This window comes from Rattus norvegicus, chromosome 2, assembly GCF_021556685.1.
Source record: "Rattus norvegicus strain SHRSP/BbbUtx chromosome 2, alternate assembly SHRSP_T2T, whole genome shotgun sequence".
Taxonomy (NCBI): domain Eukaryota; kingdom Metazoa; phylum Chordata; class Mammalia; order Rodentia; family Muridae; genus Rattus; species Rattus norvegicus.
The window spans coordinates 238,736,633-238,749,933 of NC_141535.1; positions in this window are offsets into that span (position 1 = coordinate 238,736,633).

A 13,301-nucleotide genomic window follows, 5' to 3' on the forward strand; every position below is an offset into this window, starting at 1 on the left:
TTTCTCCTTTAGTTCATATCTTTAGTTCATTAGCTCATCTTGTTACTTCTTTAGTTCAATTCTTTGCTTCTTTAGTTTATCTCTTTATTTCTTTAGTTCATTAGTTCATCCCTTTAGTTCATTAGTTCATGTCTTTAGTTCACTAGTTCATGTCTTTAGTTCATTAGTGCATCTCTTTTCTTCTTTAGTTCATATCTTTAGTTCATTAGCTCATCTCATTAATTCTTTAGTTCAATTCTTTGCTTCTTTAGTTTATCTCTTTTCTTCTTTAGTTCATCTCTTTACTTCTTTATTCTTTAGTTCATTAGTTCACCTCTTTAGTTCATTAGTTCATCTCTTTAGCTCGCTAGTTCACCTCTTTAATTGATTAGTTCTTCTATTTAGCTCATTAGTTCATCTCTTTAGATCATTAGTTTATGTCTTTAGCTCATTAGTTTCACCTCTTCAGTTCATTAGTTCATGTCTTTACTTCTTTAGCTCATCTCTTTAGTTCATTAGTTCATCTCTTTACTTCTTTAGCTCAATTCTTTGTTTCTTTAGTTTATCTCTTTATTTCTTTAGTTCATCTCTTTACTTCTTTATTCTTTAGTTCATTAGTTCACCTCCTTATTTCATTAATTCATCATTTTAAGGAAATGGATACTTTACATGTAAGAGAATTGAGGTGCCATGACTCTGAACTAGGTAGAAATGGGATAGTTGGAAGTAGTAGAGTTTATGTTGAAACCAGAGTCTGAGTTTGACCTGTGAACTCCTTGAACTGTATAACTCACAGCAGAGTCATCACTGGAGCCTGGGAGGGAGCTTCTAATCCTGAGATCAGAGGAAAGACTAGGGTCTTGGCTCCAACCATCAGTATGGTTACATGAAGGATGCTTTGTCAACAGTGAGTTTCAAATTAACTTTTAAAAAAATGCCTACCCCACTAACCCTAACTCATCCTTCAATATTTTTATAATTCTAAGAACTTCACTGGTATTTCAAAGCTATGAACCTTTTATATGGATTTCTAGAAGGAATGGAATTAAATACCATCAACATGGAAAAATGAAAACACAAACAAGTAAAGAAAACAACAAAACAAAAGAAGGCCAAAACCAAACCAAACCGAACCAAACCAAACCAAACCAAACCAAACCCAATCAACCAAACAACCAAACAAACAAAATCCTTGAGAGGTATGAGGTAGCACACGCCTTTTATCCCAGCCCTCGGAAGGCAGAGGCAGGCAGATCTCTATGAGTTCCAGACCAGCATATTCCTCAAAGCAAGTTCCAGGACAGCCAAGACTCTTTCACAGAGATACCCTCTCTCACAAAACCAAAACCAAAACCAAACCAAACCAAACCAAACCAAACCAAACCAAACCAAACCAAGCCAAAAGAATTTCTGTAGGCAGATATTTATAAAACTGTTGGGTCGTCTCCAGTTAAGAAACACTTGGCTGTACTTCTTTGTGTGTGAAACTTTTCTTTTGCTTCACATAGTTTTGTAGATGATGGTAACTGACCTCAACCAACCTTAACTGAACTTCACTGACCTTAACCAACCTTGACTGACTTTCTCTGACTTTAACTGACTTTAACCGATCTTAACCACTCCTACTTTAATCCCCATGCCTGTTTTCCCAACACAAACATGTTGTGGGATCTTCTAAGCTATTTTTCTTTTCAGTTTTCTGTTAGTGAATTTGGCAGGGCCACTTGGAAAGCTTCTGTGAGCAGAAAACCAACATGTGTTTATGTTTCGGTGACTGGGAAGTGGTTCAGTCACATCAACTCTCAGAGAGGTGGGAGAAGCTACAGCTGACATGTCTGAAGGGGAAGGGGAACTTCAGGGAAATTTTAATACATGGCCTTCATGAAGTCCATAAACTTTAAACCGATATACAATGCCAGCTTAAAAGACACAGAGAGCTAGGTCTGTTATCATGTGAAATACTCCTTTTAAATGTCTTACCCTAATATGCATTAATTATACACAATGAATTTCATTCTGGCATATCCACACGTGTAAACAATCAATTTCTATCATGTTCACTCCCCATGTCACCATCTCTGTCCTTTCCCACTCTTCACAAATCTCCATTCTGTTCACAAGTAGTCTCCCTGTAAATTCATTTTTGCTGATATGTGCCTTTGGCTAAATGAATTTTTTTTCAGAATATGAAAGATCATGTTTAAAGATAACTGCACAGTACCATTAAAGGAAATGTCCCTCTACTCCACTAATCATTAGAAAAATGAGACAATTTTGCATGCTTATCCTTTGTTTTCTAGACTGGGTTTCTAGATCATAATTCAGCAATTAATAAGGGAGAGCATAGAAAGCCATCTCTCTTTTATCGAGTCTTAAGAAGATTTAAGCCCCTAGTGGTGAACAATGCTTTGCATGTCTATGGAAAAAAGGGAGAATAAGAACTTTCTTATAATTAAAACCTTAAATGAAATATACATCATCCTCTTATGGGATAAATTAGTGATGAGCATGTTAAATACTCAGAAATGTTAGTTGTACATGCCCCCTATCATTTTAATGTAGTTTGACAATTGAACTGGTTTGAAGTAACATAAATACACAATTATGGTGACTAACAAAATGGTAATAAATTACCAACAGTCAGAAAAATATTGTGGAATGCATGGCATGTCAGAGACCTTGTCTCTATTGTGTGAAGAAACATAAGCAAGTATTCTTACTGGTGGCTGAGCTTAAACAGAGCAGAATACTTTTTAAGCATCGTGAATGCAAATTTGTTTGCATCATCCTCTTCTACAGTTCTCTAAAATCTGGCAATTTATGTAGGTTCGTAAAAGCCCTACTTCTAATAAGGGTTATATCACTGTTCAAATACGTTTTCATTTAATGGCAATAGGATCTGGGACAAGTCACTTACCCTGTGCTTCTGCCTGCTTAGCAATCATGGTTGGAGGCTCACATCGCCCAAAGACTGAAAAAGGAAATACATTGAGATGACTTTGATTGCTGCCTACCCGAAATGGAATGCCATAAATATGTATTGTTATATTTAATATTTCTGCTGTTACCATAATTATCATTGATATTACTTATACAGTGTCTTATAATTAGTCAATTGTAGGCATTACATGCTTATTAAAGAGAAATTAAGTGCATGCAGCCCAACTTCTCTATTTCTTTGGTTTTTTTTTTTCTTCACTGATAAGAAGAAATTAAACCAAACAATTTGGAAGAATGTTGAATTCAAGTTGTTTTTGATTGGCAAACAGGAGAGCAATGGTATCGTTGCTTGTCGTATTGTAGCTTTTTCCAACATAAACCATTGAGAAAGAAGGGTGGTGGTCAAAGCCTTTGTTTCTCACAGCGATTCACAGGCTTCTAGTATTTGTGGGTTGGGAAGTTATCGTCTACTTTTAGTTTGAAGTTTGATGTAGGAACAGAACCTTCCTGATATGATTTTCTTCCTAATGCTTGTATTGGGCATAGCGACAGGTAAGATGTTTTTTAAATTAGAAAAATGCAAGTCAGGCATAAACGGGCTGATTCCTTTCTGGGGGTCTAAAATAGGCATGATCTAGGACTGACTTCTAGGAATGAGCCTTCTCTGTCTGTAAATCCTCTTGCCTCTGCCTTCGTTTCACTATTGTGTTTAATCCTAAAGTGGTGGCTTGTTTATTATTTACATGGTGCAAATTTAAAAAGAAACTATCTCTCTTGTTGAGTAAGGGCATGTTTCCCAGGTTCTCTTCTTCATCTATTACCAATTTCCCAAATCAAATTTTTATTCAATTTTCTTTGTAAAGGACTACTTACTGCTTCTCCTAGCCCTATGCTGTTGTATGAGATCTTGAGGAATGATCAACCCACTTTAACTTAGAAAGAGGTTGCCATTTATGCTGCATCAACCTCCAAATGTCTTGGCTGTGCAGTCTGGATATTAGACATTATCTAGTCATTCCTGTGCCAGATTCAAACACCCATCTCTCCACCATCCTGCACCTTTAGCAACTTAAAGCAGATCTCTATCTAGAGACAGGAAATGATCCAAATTGTGGTATTTCCTCCAAATCAGCCCCAGAGAGTTCCCCTAATTCTAATCTATCTTAATCTAAATTGAATGTACAACTTGGATTGAACAACTGGATTAAATTGATTTGAAACAGTATTATTGGCATTATTGCAGAGTGATGTTTTACATATACCATCAGATACTCAGTCAGATGTTCCAGAATATTAAAACATACTCACGCTTCACTTTGCTGATTCCTTGGGTTTGATTAAATATATGCATCACATTTATTTTCTCTTTAGTTCTGAAGTTGACCACACACCACAATTCCCTCCTCTCTCTTCTATTTTTTCTCCTTATTTTGCCTTCTGTTTTCTCAAAGTTCTCCATAATTAGTACCAGAGATTCCAGCTTCTCCCAAAGCCTATTCTGACTTGACATTCACACTGTACACATGTCAGTGCGAACACACCGCTAGGATCCTCTTTCTAAAAGACAGAGAAGGCAAATCCTGCAGGGGCCCTGTTGTCAGATCAACAATTCGCTCCCACTTCTACAACTCTTCACCGACTGAATGTATGGTTATTGAAACACAGGTTGTGAAAGTTCTTTGAAGGAAATTATTTAAAAGTAGAAAGAGATAAAACCAATTTAGACTAGATTATTGAAGAAAGTGACATTTGGAAGAAGTACAATCAAGGTACCAAAAGTTGCAGGAAAACCCATCTCGATCAAGGTACCAACTCAGAGAAAGAATAAGCTTAAAAGTCTTATAGAGCAGAATGATGGTTCTAGAAAGAACTAAGAGACAAGCCAAGAAGAGGACATATGGCAGGAGCAATAGGAGAGCCGGATGATACTATGTCAAAGGAGCTGGGTAGCTCTAAGATTTCAAAGCTTATTACACCTCCTTTCTTAATAACAAAATAGAGAAGGATAGAACAGAAGAGGCTGCTTAGGAAACTGCGTAGCTATCCCAGACTGTAGATGACATTATTTTTACTGGAAAATGAACAGTGAATAAAGACAAGAACAACTGACTTCTTTCTATTCTGGAAGTAAACACAACCTACAACTGAAGAGATCCGTTTAGGAACTGTGGTGGTCTACATATTCTTGGCACATGGGAAGTGGCACTATTAGGAGGTGTGGTCTTGTTGGAGTAGGTGTGGTTTTGTTGGAGGAAAGTGATGCACACTGTCATTGTGGGAGTGGGCTTTGAAGTCCTATACTTAAGTTCTGCCCACTGCAGAAAACAGTCTCCTCCAGGATGACTTTGGATTAAGACGTAGGGCTTTTGGCTCTTTTAGCACCAAGTCTGCCTCTAGGTCTGCTTCCCAACATGGTGATAATGGACTGAATCTTTGACACTGTAAGCCGGTTCCAATTAATTGTCATCTTTTATAAGTGTTGCCTTGGTCATGGTGCCTATTCACAGCAATGAAAATCCTAAGACAAGAACTGAGGGAAACAAATCAAGGACAATTTCTGCATTTTTGATACAGACAGCTGAGCTGAGGTGGTTTCTGAGGATGAGGGCCGAGGTGGCTTCCCAGGGTGAGAGAACCAAGTGGTATAATGTTGTTTGGATTCCTTTGAGCGTTTGGTTTTAGGGAATCTAGGTTCCAGTAGAGCTTTCAGACGATAGTAAGACATAAAGTTGCCTGATCAAAAGGATGAATTACAACAGGAGAGAAATGTTGGCAACTACGAGCATGTAAGAAGGTCCGAAGGCAAGAAGCTAACTGTCAATTAGGCAGGATTAAGAATACATGGAACATGTTGGAATGTTGGAAAGCCCTGGACTTCTGTTTTTAGGTCAGGTGGCCCCAGTGGATAGCTGTTGACCGAACTGGAAAAAGTTGTGGTTTCATAGACAGGGAGAATCTGAAAAGAGTATTGAGTCACAGAAGCCAGGTGGTACTTCATGAAAAAGGTGAGCTTACGGGTTTCCAATGCTGCTGGGAAGGCTCATCCCTGAACTGGACAGATCTGTTTTGTGGAGCTCATTTCTGACTTGGAAGAAGCTGCTTCGTTGGAGTCAGAAGAGAAGATGCTGGGTTGAATTGTTTAATGGTGACAGGTAAGAAAGACTTGGAGACAATTATTGTAAGCAAAACTAGTTTTATTTGAAACAGCGGTTGGGTGTTGCCATGACTGGATCACGCTGAAGAGAGCAGTATTTATGAAGCCATCCACTCCCATCCTCTAAATCTTTTTGTTCACTTGTTTGTTTGCATTCGGGACTCTCTAACCTCTCCTGTTTCCCATCTACTCCTAACCAAAAGAGATATGTATCAGAATTGCCATATGGTGAGGAAAAGGAGGCAGATCAAAAGATGTGTATAAAAACAAAAGCCACCCCTGGAGACGCAGTGTGAGCAAAAAGAAGAAGGGCAGATGGATAAGCTCAACACACAAGAATGAGCCATAAGTCTCTGCACAATCAATAAATGTTGACTGGCTATTGACAACGAAGGGGACAGGAGAGCAAGGCAAGCACACTGGGGGGAGAGGTATGTCTTCCTAACAGCTGCTGACACTAACACCAAGCAGCTGCTCAAGTCTGCAGCACAGAACCTTCCAGTCCCCCTTAAGACAGACCTGGGGTCCCAACTCACACCCTAATACTGCTGTCGTGGAAGAGGTGTCATGCGTGATTTATACCGTATGGAGCCAGAACTTGTTAAATCGTGGGATAAACCAGGAACAAACTTTGTCTTGAGCAAATGAAGTTTATATCTTAGTTTTACCATACCTTGGGTCATCCTCAAATCCATGGTACTAGCCAGTCAAACAAAAGAGAAGTCACATTCTGAAAGACTAATTTTCTATGTATTATTACTCTGTGCATGTGCGCATGCGCATGTGCGTGATGTGACTGAGTCAGAGCCATGTGGGCGTTGTATATGTATGGAAATCAAAAGTAAACCTTTGGAAGCCATCACCGAATAGTATCTGCTGAGCCATCTTCTCAGATCTGGCTTCGGGATTTAAATGGGGACTTGCCCCTGTCAAAGAAATGGAATTAGTGTTAGGACAATCAAGACTAGACTTGATTAAGACTAACTGCCTTTGCCTATGTTATGTGATAATATGTTCCTATTCACCAGGAACACATATATCATATTCTTTTTATTGTAAAATGAATATTAATCGATCCATTGCTTGAAGGTATCCTACATTGAAAGGAAGGCTATTTCTCTCACTATGGAAGTGCTTATGTCAGATCAGTGGTCCAGTCTACTATGTTCATCAGGAGACTTTGACTTAGTGGCAATCAGTATAGTGAGCTGCTGTTTTCTGCTTATAAGAAAGAATGAGACTATATTGCCCTATAGCAAGCACTTAGAGATCAAACAATGGCTGTCCTTGAAGCAAGAGAGTCGATTTCAATATAAGAGAAAAATGTCAACACCAAGCATTTCTTTTTTTGTGCATCACAAAACCAGCACTTGTAACTTGGCATTTCATAGCAAATAGATTCAAAATTTATGAAAAATGTTTATATTGATATGAATAAAATAGTCCTCATTTTGACTCAACATATCCTAACTTCAGTGCCATTATCAACAGGGGAGGGGCAAGTGGAGCTGGGAGGAAATCGATGACTAGGGAGGAGAGGCTAGGATGAGAAGGTCGCGGCAGGTCTGAAGCACATGAGCACATTGCTGACTTGATTCTTAGAAATCATGCAGCGTTGGGATTCAGTTCTCAGCATAGCTATTGTAGAAGTCTGGAGAATACTGGCAAATGTTTGTCTTTTGTTCCCTTTTCCTCAAGACTTATGGAAGACCACCCAGAAAACTCATTTTTTATGCAGCCTATAATTACTAGGTTTCATCTTTACTTATTGCTTCTGACAAATAAAAACATATGTTAACGTGCTCCATGCTCCGTGCCAGTGTTCGGCACTAATGATTTAATTACCATGGCATGCAATCTATGTACACATTTATTCTATTCATTTCCTGCATTAAGCAAATCTTCCGTGACCCTGGCTTATGGGGAAAGTGAGAGTGAAATGCAAGAAATTAATCCAAAACAGTGGATGTTTCATCAGTAAGAGTCGGACTATTCAGAGAAAAAGAGCCAAGTGGGATGAGATTAATTCATTCCGTGTGTACTTACGGAGCGCTATAATACACAGGACGAAATACACAGAAATAACACGTCCCTTTGCAGCGAAGGAGCTTATCTTTCAATGAGAAAGAGGGTCAGTTCAAGAAAATCACCACTTGGAAGGTATGGAGGGTAAGGATAAAGGACCACGGTGCATCTAAGAAAGGCTCTCTTTCCCGACTAGAGGGTGAGAGGGAAGCAGCCATTGAAAGGCATAAAGCCTGAGAACCTCACTGCAACTTGGAAAAAGGTTTTGATATTCCAGGCAGAAAGCCACGGGCAATGTCCTGAAGTGAAAGAGAACAAAACAAATCTCTGGAAGTAAGATTGGTTGGTGCGGCAAGCTCCAACACAGAATTGTTGTGAGGAAAACAATCAGTGAGATGTGGGGGAGAAGGAAAGTATGAGCGAAGGCCATTAAATGCCTCTCTTCTATGCTGTTTGAACTTTAACTGAAGCCATGCACAGTCACTGGAAAAAATTAAGTCAACAAGGACACAAATAGACTTGGTTCTTAGAACAATGACTCTAGCAACACAAAGAACAGAGCTGAGGAAGCAAAAACAGAAGGCGCTAGGAGGCCACGTGAATATTACAGAAAATGTAAAATGAAGAGATTGTGGTCAACATGACTCAGTGTTGTGGAGAAAGAAGTAGACCTAGAGTCCAGGTTAGCCTAGTGCCTCAAGCTAGGACACGGCCATTCCATTTATTTAAACGGAAGTTTACTTAGAGTTTACAGTACGCACACTTGATTCTGGATGTTCGAGTAATGACTTTATAGACATTCTCCTATTGTTCACTGAGCCATAGCTGCAAGACAAAGAAAGACATCAAGTTTCTTGAAGCAAGTACACAGGAACCTGAAGTGTTAGTGGAATAGATCTGATACCTCTAAATAGAATGTAGGAGGAAAGGGAGGAATGTTGTTGCAGGTAAGACAAAGTTAATATCTTCTAGAAAGATTCATAAAACTGGGAGAGAGGGTAGGAGTGCAAAGCCGTAGACACAATTCATGAACAAGTATTGCCAAGCTGATAAAGACACTCAGCCTGTATCAGAGGTATAAATATGTAGAGATAAGCCTCCATAGGAACCAAAGCAACCGGAACAGGAAAATGACCAGGGAGAGTGAAACGCTACCTGCGATGAAGATCAAGTTGATGGGTGCTTGCCTAGCACACATGGAAATGCCTGCTACTGCACAATCTGAGCAAGGTGGTGCAGCCCATGATCCCAGCATGTGGAGTAGTATGGGTGAAGGGGTGGGACAGAGTGAGGGTAGAAAAAGAATGATCAGAAACTCAAGGTCATCTTCTACTATCTAGAGTTTGAGGCCAGCCTCAAAAGAATCGTTGTACAGTAAAATAAGTGTGCTAAGGGGCCCAAAAAGCAGAATTTTAAGAGAAAGGAAAATATTGACAATCCTTAAGTGTTATGGATGTTAAGAAGAAAAATAAATTAATTGACCAGATTTAACAGCAGCCATTCCAGGTGACCTTATTAGTCTTGTGGTTTTGGTGAAAGTACAATAAAGGGCGTAATGGTGAATTGGAGAATCCAGAGAGTAGAGAGAGTGAGTCACATAATATCAACAATAATGTCAAATCAAAGGGAAATAAAACACTAGGGGAGAGCTAAGCACATAGCGACCTAGAAACGTTATTTGTTCTTATATAGGGCATGATTGGATATGTTTAAACTAATGATAAATAAGGGTTCAAGGAGATAATGGACTTCCTCAACGGGATAATAGTTGACAGAGTGAAGTTCTTGAGGATTGAAGGAAGACTGGAATCCTGGACGCTACATTGAGGAAAGGAGTGGCTATCTAAGCTGTGGTGAAGAGGAGGGAGAGATGTTGTCTGGTACAGACATCTGCAGCATCAAGTCAAGCATGGATCAGGACCTTCTTTGTAATCATGACCTCTATCTTCCCAGGTGAGAAGTGATGACATCCCTCATGATGATGGGGTAGACTCATCGTGGACAAGGAGAAGGATTAAAATTCTTTCTCATCACCAAGGTGGGCGGATACAATCTTCCATTTTCAGTAACCAAAAGGAAGCAATAGACGATGAGAATGGATATCTATAGTGAAAATATTCAAAATGAGTTCCACAGTATTAGCATCACAGACCATGAGCTATAGACTGACAGTACCAAGAAGAGAATAGTGGCTAAGTGAGTAGGACAGAAATAAAGGCCATTCAAGACCAAATGTGTGCCCAGAGGAAAGGGTGTGTGGTCACAGAGTTATAGGGAAGGTCTGAGGCATAGGCGTGAAGGGAGGTGACTGGACAGACAGAAGATGGGGCAGAAATGATCTGCTTTAGAGTAGTGATCTCAGAGCAAATGGTCACTGCAAATACTAGAGGTTGAAAGGAGAGAGAGTCAAAGCAACATGGAGTTTATGTACATAGATTTCAATCATTGACTGGGCAGAGATAATGTCGTCTTGAGTTCCACAATGGCTACTGCACCCACACAGATCAGGAGTAAGAGAGTTGGGAATTAATTCCTGCTCACTTCTTTCCAGGTGTGTTTCATAAGAACATTTTCATAAAAAATGTAATGTATATTTTTAATTATGGACTTAATCATAACATGCAAAATCTATTTCTTAGGGAAAGGTAAATATAAAAGCTGTGGGAGACATTTTAGTCTGGTTGGGTGGATAGGGATATCAATTGTGTTAAATTAAATGTATCTTCCCTTTTCCAAAATGAAAACACTTTTTTAGAGAATTATCATTTAAATAAACTGAAAAAAGACTATATCCCTTCAAATGCTATACTTATCAAAGAAGTTGACAGGCTTCTAAAAGCTTTTATTTTAAATTATATAATTGGTTTCAATAATTGAATTACTTTAAAAAGTTTATGGGAAAGTCTTTTATAGATTTCCTGGCAGGGAGGGGGAGTAACATAGGGCTGAAATCCAATGTACAGGGGGAAATCGGTATTGAGATAGGAAGTGTGTAGTTTAATTGTACAAACACGGCTGTGGAAATTACTTCAATGGACCCCCAAGCGAGACTGACTCCATTGTTAACCAGGAGTTAAGAGACATCGATAAAACAGAAAACAGTAATGAAGCAAATCCTGGGAATTCACTGCGGGTCTCTATGGAATAGCTGCTCCTGCTAACACACCTTTGTCCTTCCAACCTTCCTGCTCAGTGAGCTAAATCAATGAGATTTACTGTCAGGCAAACCTGAAAGTTACCTTACAGTAATATTAAACAGCCACACGGGGAGAGAGAAGACCTCTAATTGTGGGTGCTACGATCATCCTCCTTCTATAATTTGGGGCCCAGTATCTGATCACCACGCACCGCACAGTGGTCATATTTTTTGACTGGACAAACCGCTAAGGAGATACGGACTAAGGCCTGAAGAGGAAATCCATTTCTTGTATCAGCAGGAAACACCTGCATGGCTAGCTAATCCTCAATTATTTTAACCAATAAATAACAGTCATAAAATACTTAATAGCATCTAGAATTATGAAAGATAAACTGCTTCATAAACAAATCAAAAGATTTTTATAAGTTTTCTCAAGGTAACGAGAAATGGAAAGTACTTTACATCAATAATACTAGAAGTATCTTTAATTAATATTTGCCTAACATGGTAAAACATATTATAGCCCATCAGGGCGGTATTACATGCTGTGAAAATCAACTATAATATTAAGAGAAAAAGATGCCAGATTATAAAAATGTAACTGTTGAATTAAATAAAAATAGCAACAACCCCTATATTTAATTTTTTTTAAGTTTAGAGAAAAAAAAAGTTAAGTTAAAACATAGAAAGTCATAGAGCTTTTGAATGAACCCAAAGGTTCAATATCTTACAACTAGATATAGAGAACAGAGAAAATGGAGAAGACTGTCCAAGAACTAGGGACAGACAGTGTCTCTACATTGTACAGCCACACAGAGTCTCTAGTGCCCTATCCCTGAGTATCTGGGCCAATGACAAGAACAAGCCAAAACAAAATCTGTCACATTCAAACACATACTTGAAAAGTCCTAAAATATCAACAAAAAACTCCCTAAAAGGTCCTAAAATTTTCCATAGGAGATAATAATTTCCCACTGGGTTTGAAATCAAATTTGTGTAGACACTCCTAATTAACCCTGTATTCTAGAAGAAAGCATTAGTGTCTATGCAATCAATATTTTTCAGCCTTGAATTTCATGTCCACCAAAATTGGTGGCTGGTGAGGTCAGAATGAAGGTATTTTAGATGTTTAAGTGATCAAAAACCTTACCAAAGTCTCAGCATGTCACTGACAACACATTTTCAGCAAATGAGTCCTGGCTATTCATTCAGGTATTTTCTGCTGCTCTGAGGAATGGATTTAACTTTCCCTAGCTCACCAAGTATGAACATTAGCAATTTGATATACAAGGATAAGAAGTGGGAGTGGGGTCTGGTAGTCTGGCACGGAACCCCGATACCCCAGGAACAAGAGAGTCAGCAGTACCCCCACCTATCTTGCTCTTCCCAAGCTTTGGGATCTTTGAGGTAGAGAGGACAGTAAGGCAGAAGGATCCAGGAGACAGTCTTTTCCGGACACAGTGGGGCAATTCCGCATATGAATGCACAGTGGCTGTGACAGTATTCATGAAGGACACACAAAATCTCAGTGTAGAGAAGATGAGTGGACGAGAATTCCACGTTCTATCTGAGGAACAGTTGGTAATTGAGAGATGTAGGAAGAGAGAGATGTTTAGTTTTGTTTTTTTTTTTTTTTTAAATGGTGTGGATCCAAGTAGAACTAGTGTGCTTCAGAAGATGGCCCCTAAATGTACATAGGCAGCATTTGTGGGACTCCATGAATTTAAAAATAAAATGAGCACACAAATTTGGAAGGATGTAGGATGGGAAACTAAATCCAGGAGAAGACTGAGGTCACAGTGAATATGATCGAAAAAATAACAGGGATTTCTCGATTACTTAATTAAAATTCTAAAAAGTAAATTGTTAAAAAAAGACTCACTTTTCCTAGTGAATATTTAACGACAGCTCTGAGGTGGCCATAGCTCCGTGGTAGCAGGCTTATAGGACACTTATGGGGCCATGAATTCAACACCTTGTACTGCAACAAACAACATCCGCCCCTCTGAAAAGTCACTTTACGTAAATGCAGCCTCACTCTTTCCTGTCTAAAATATGTTACAA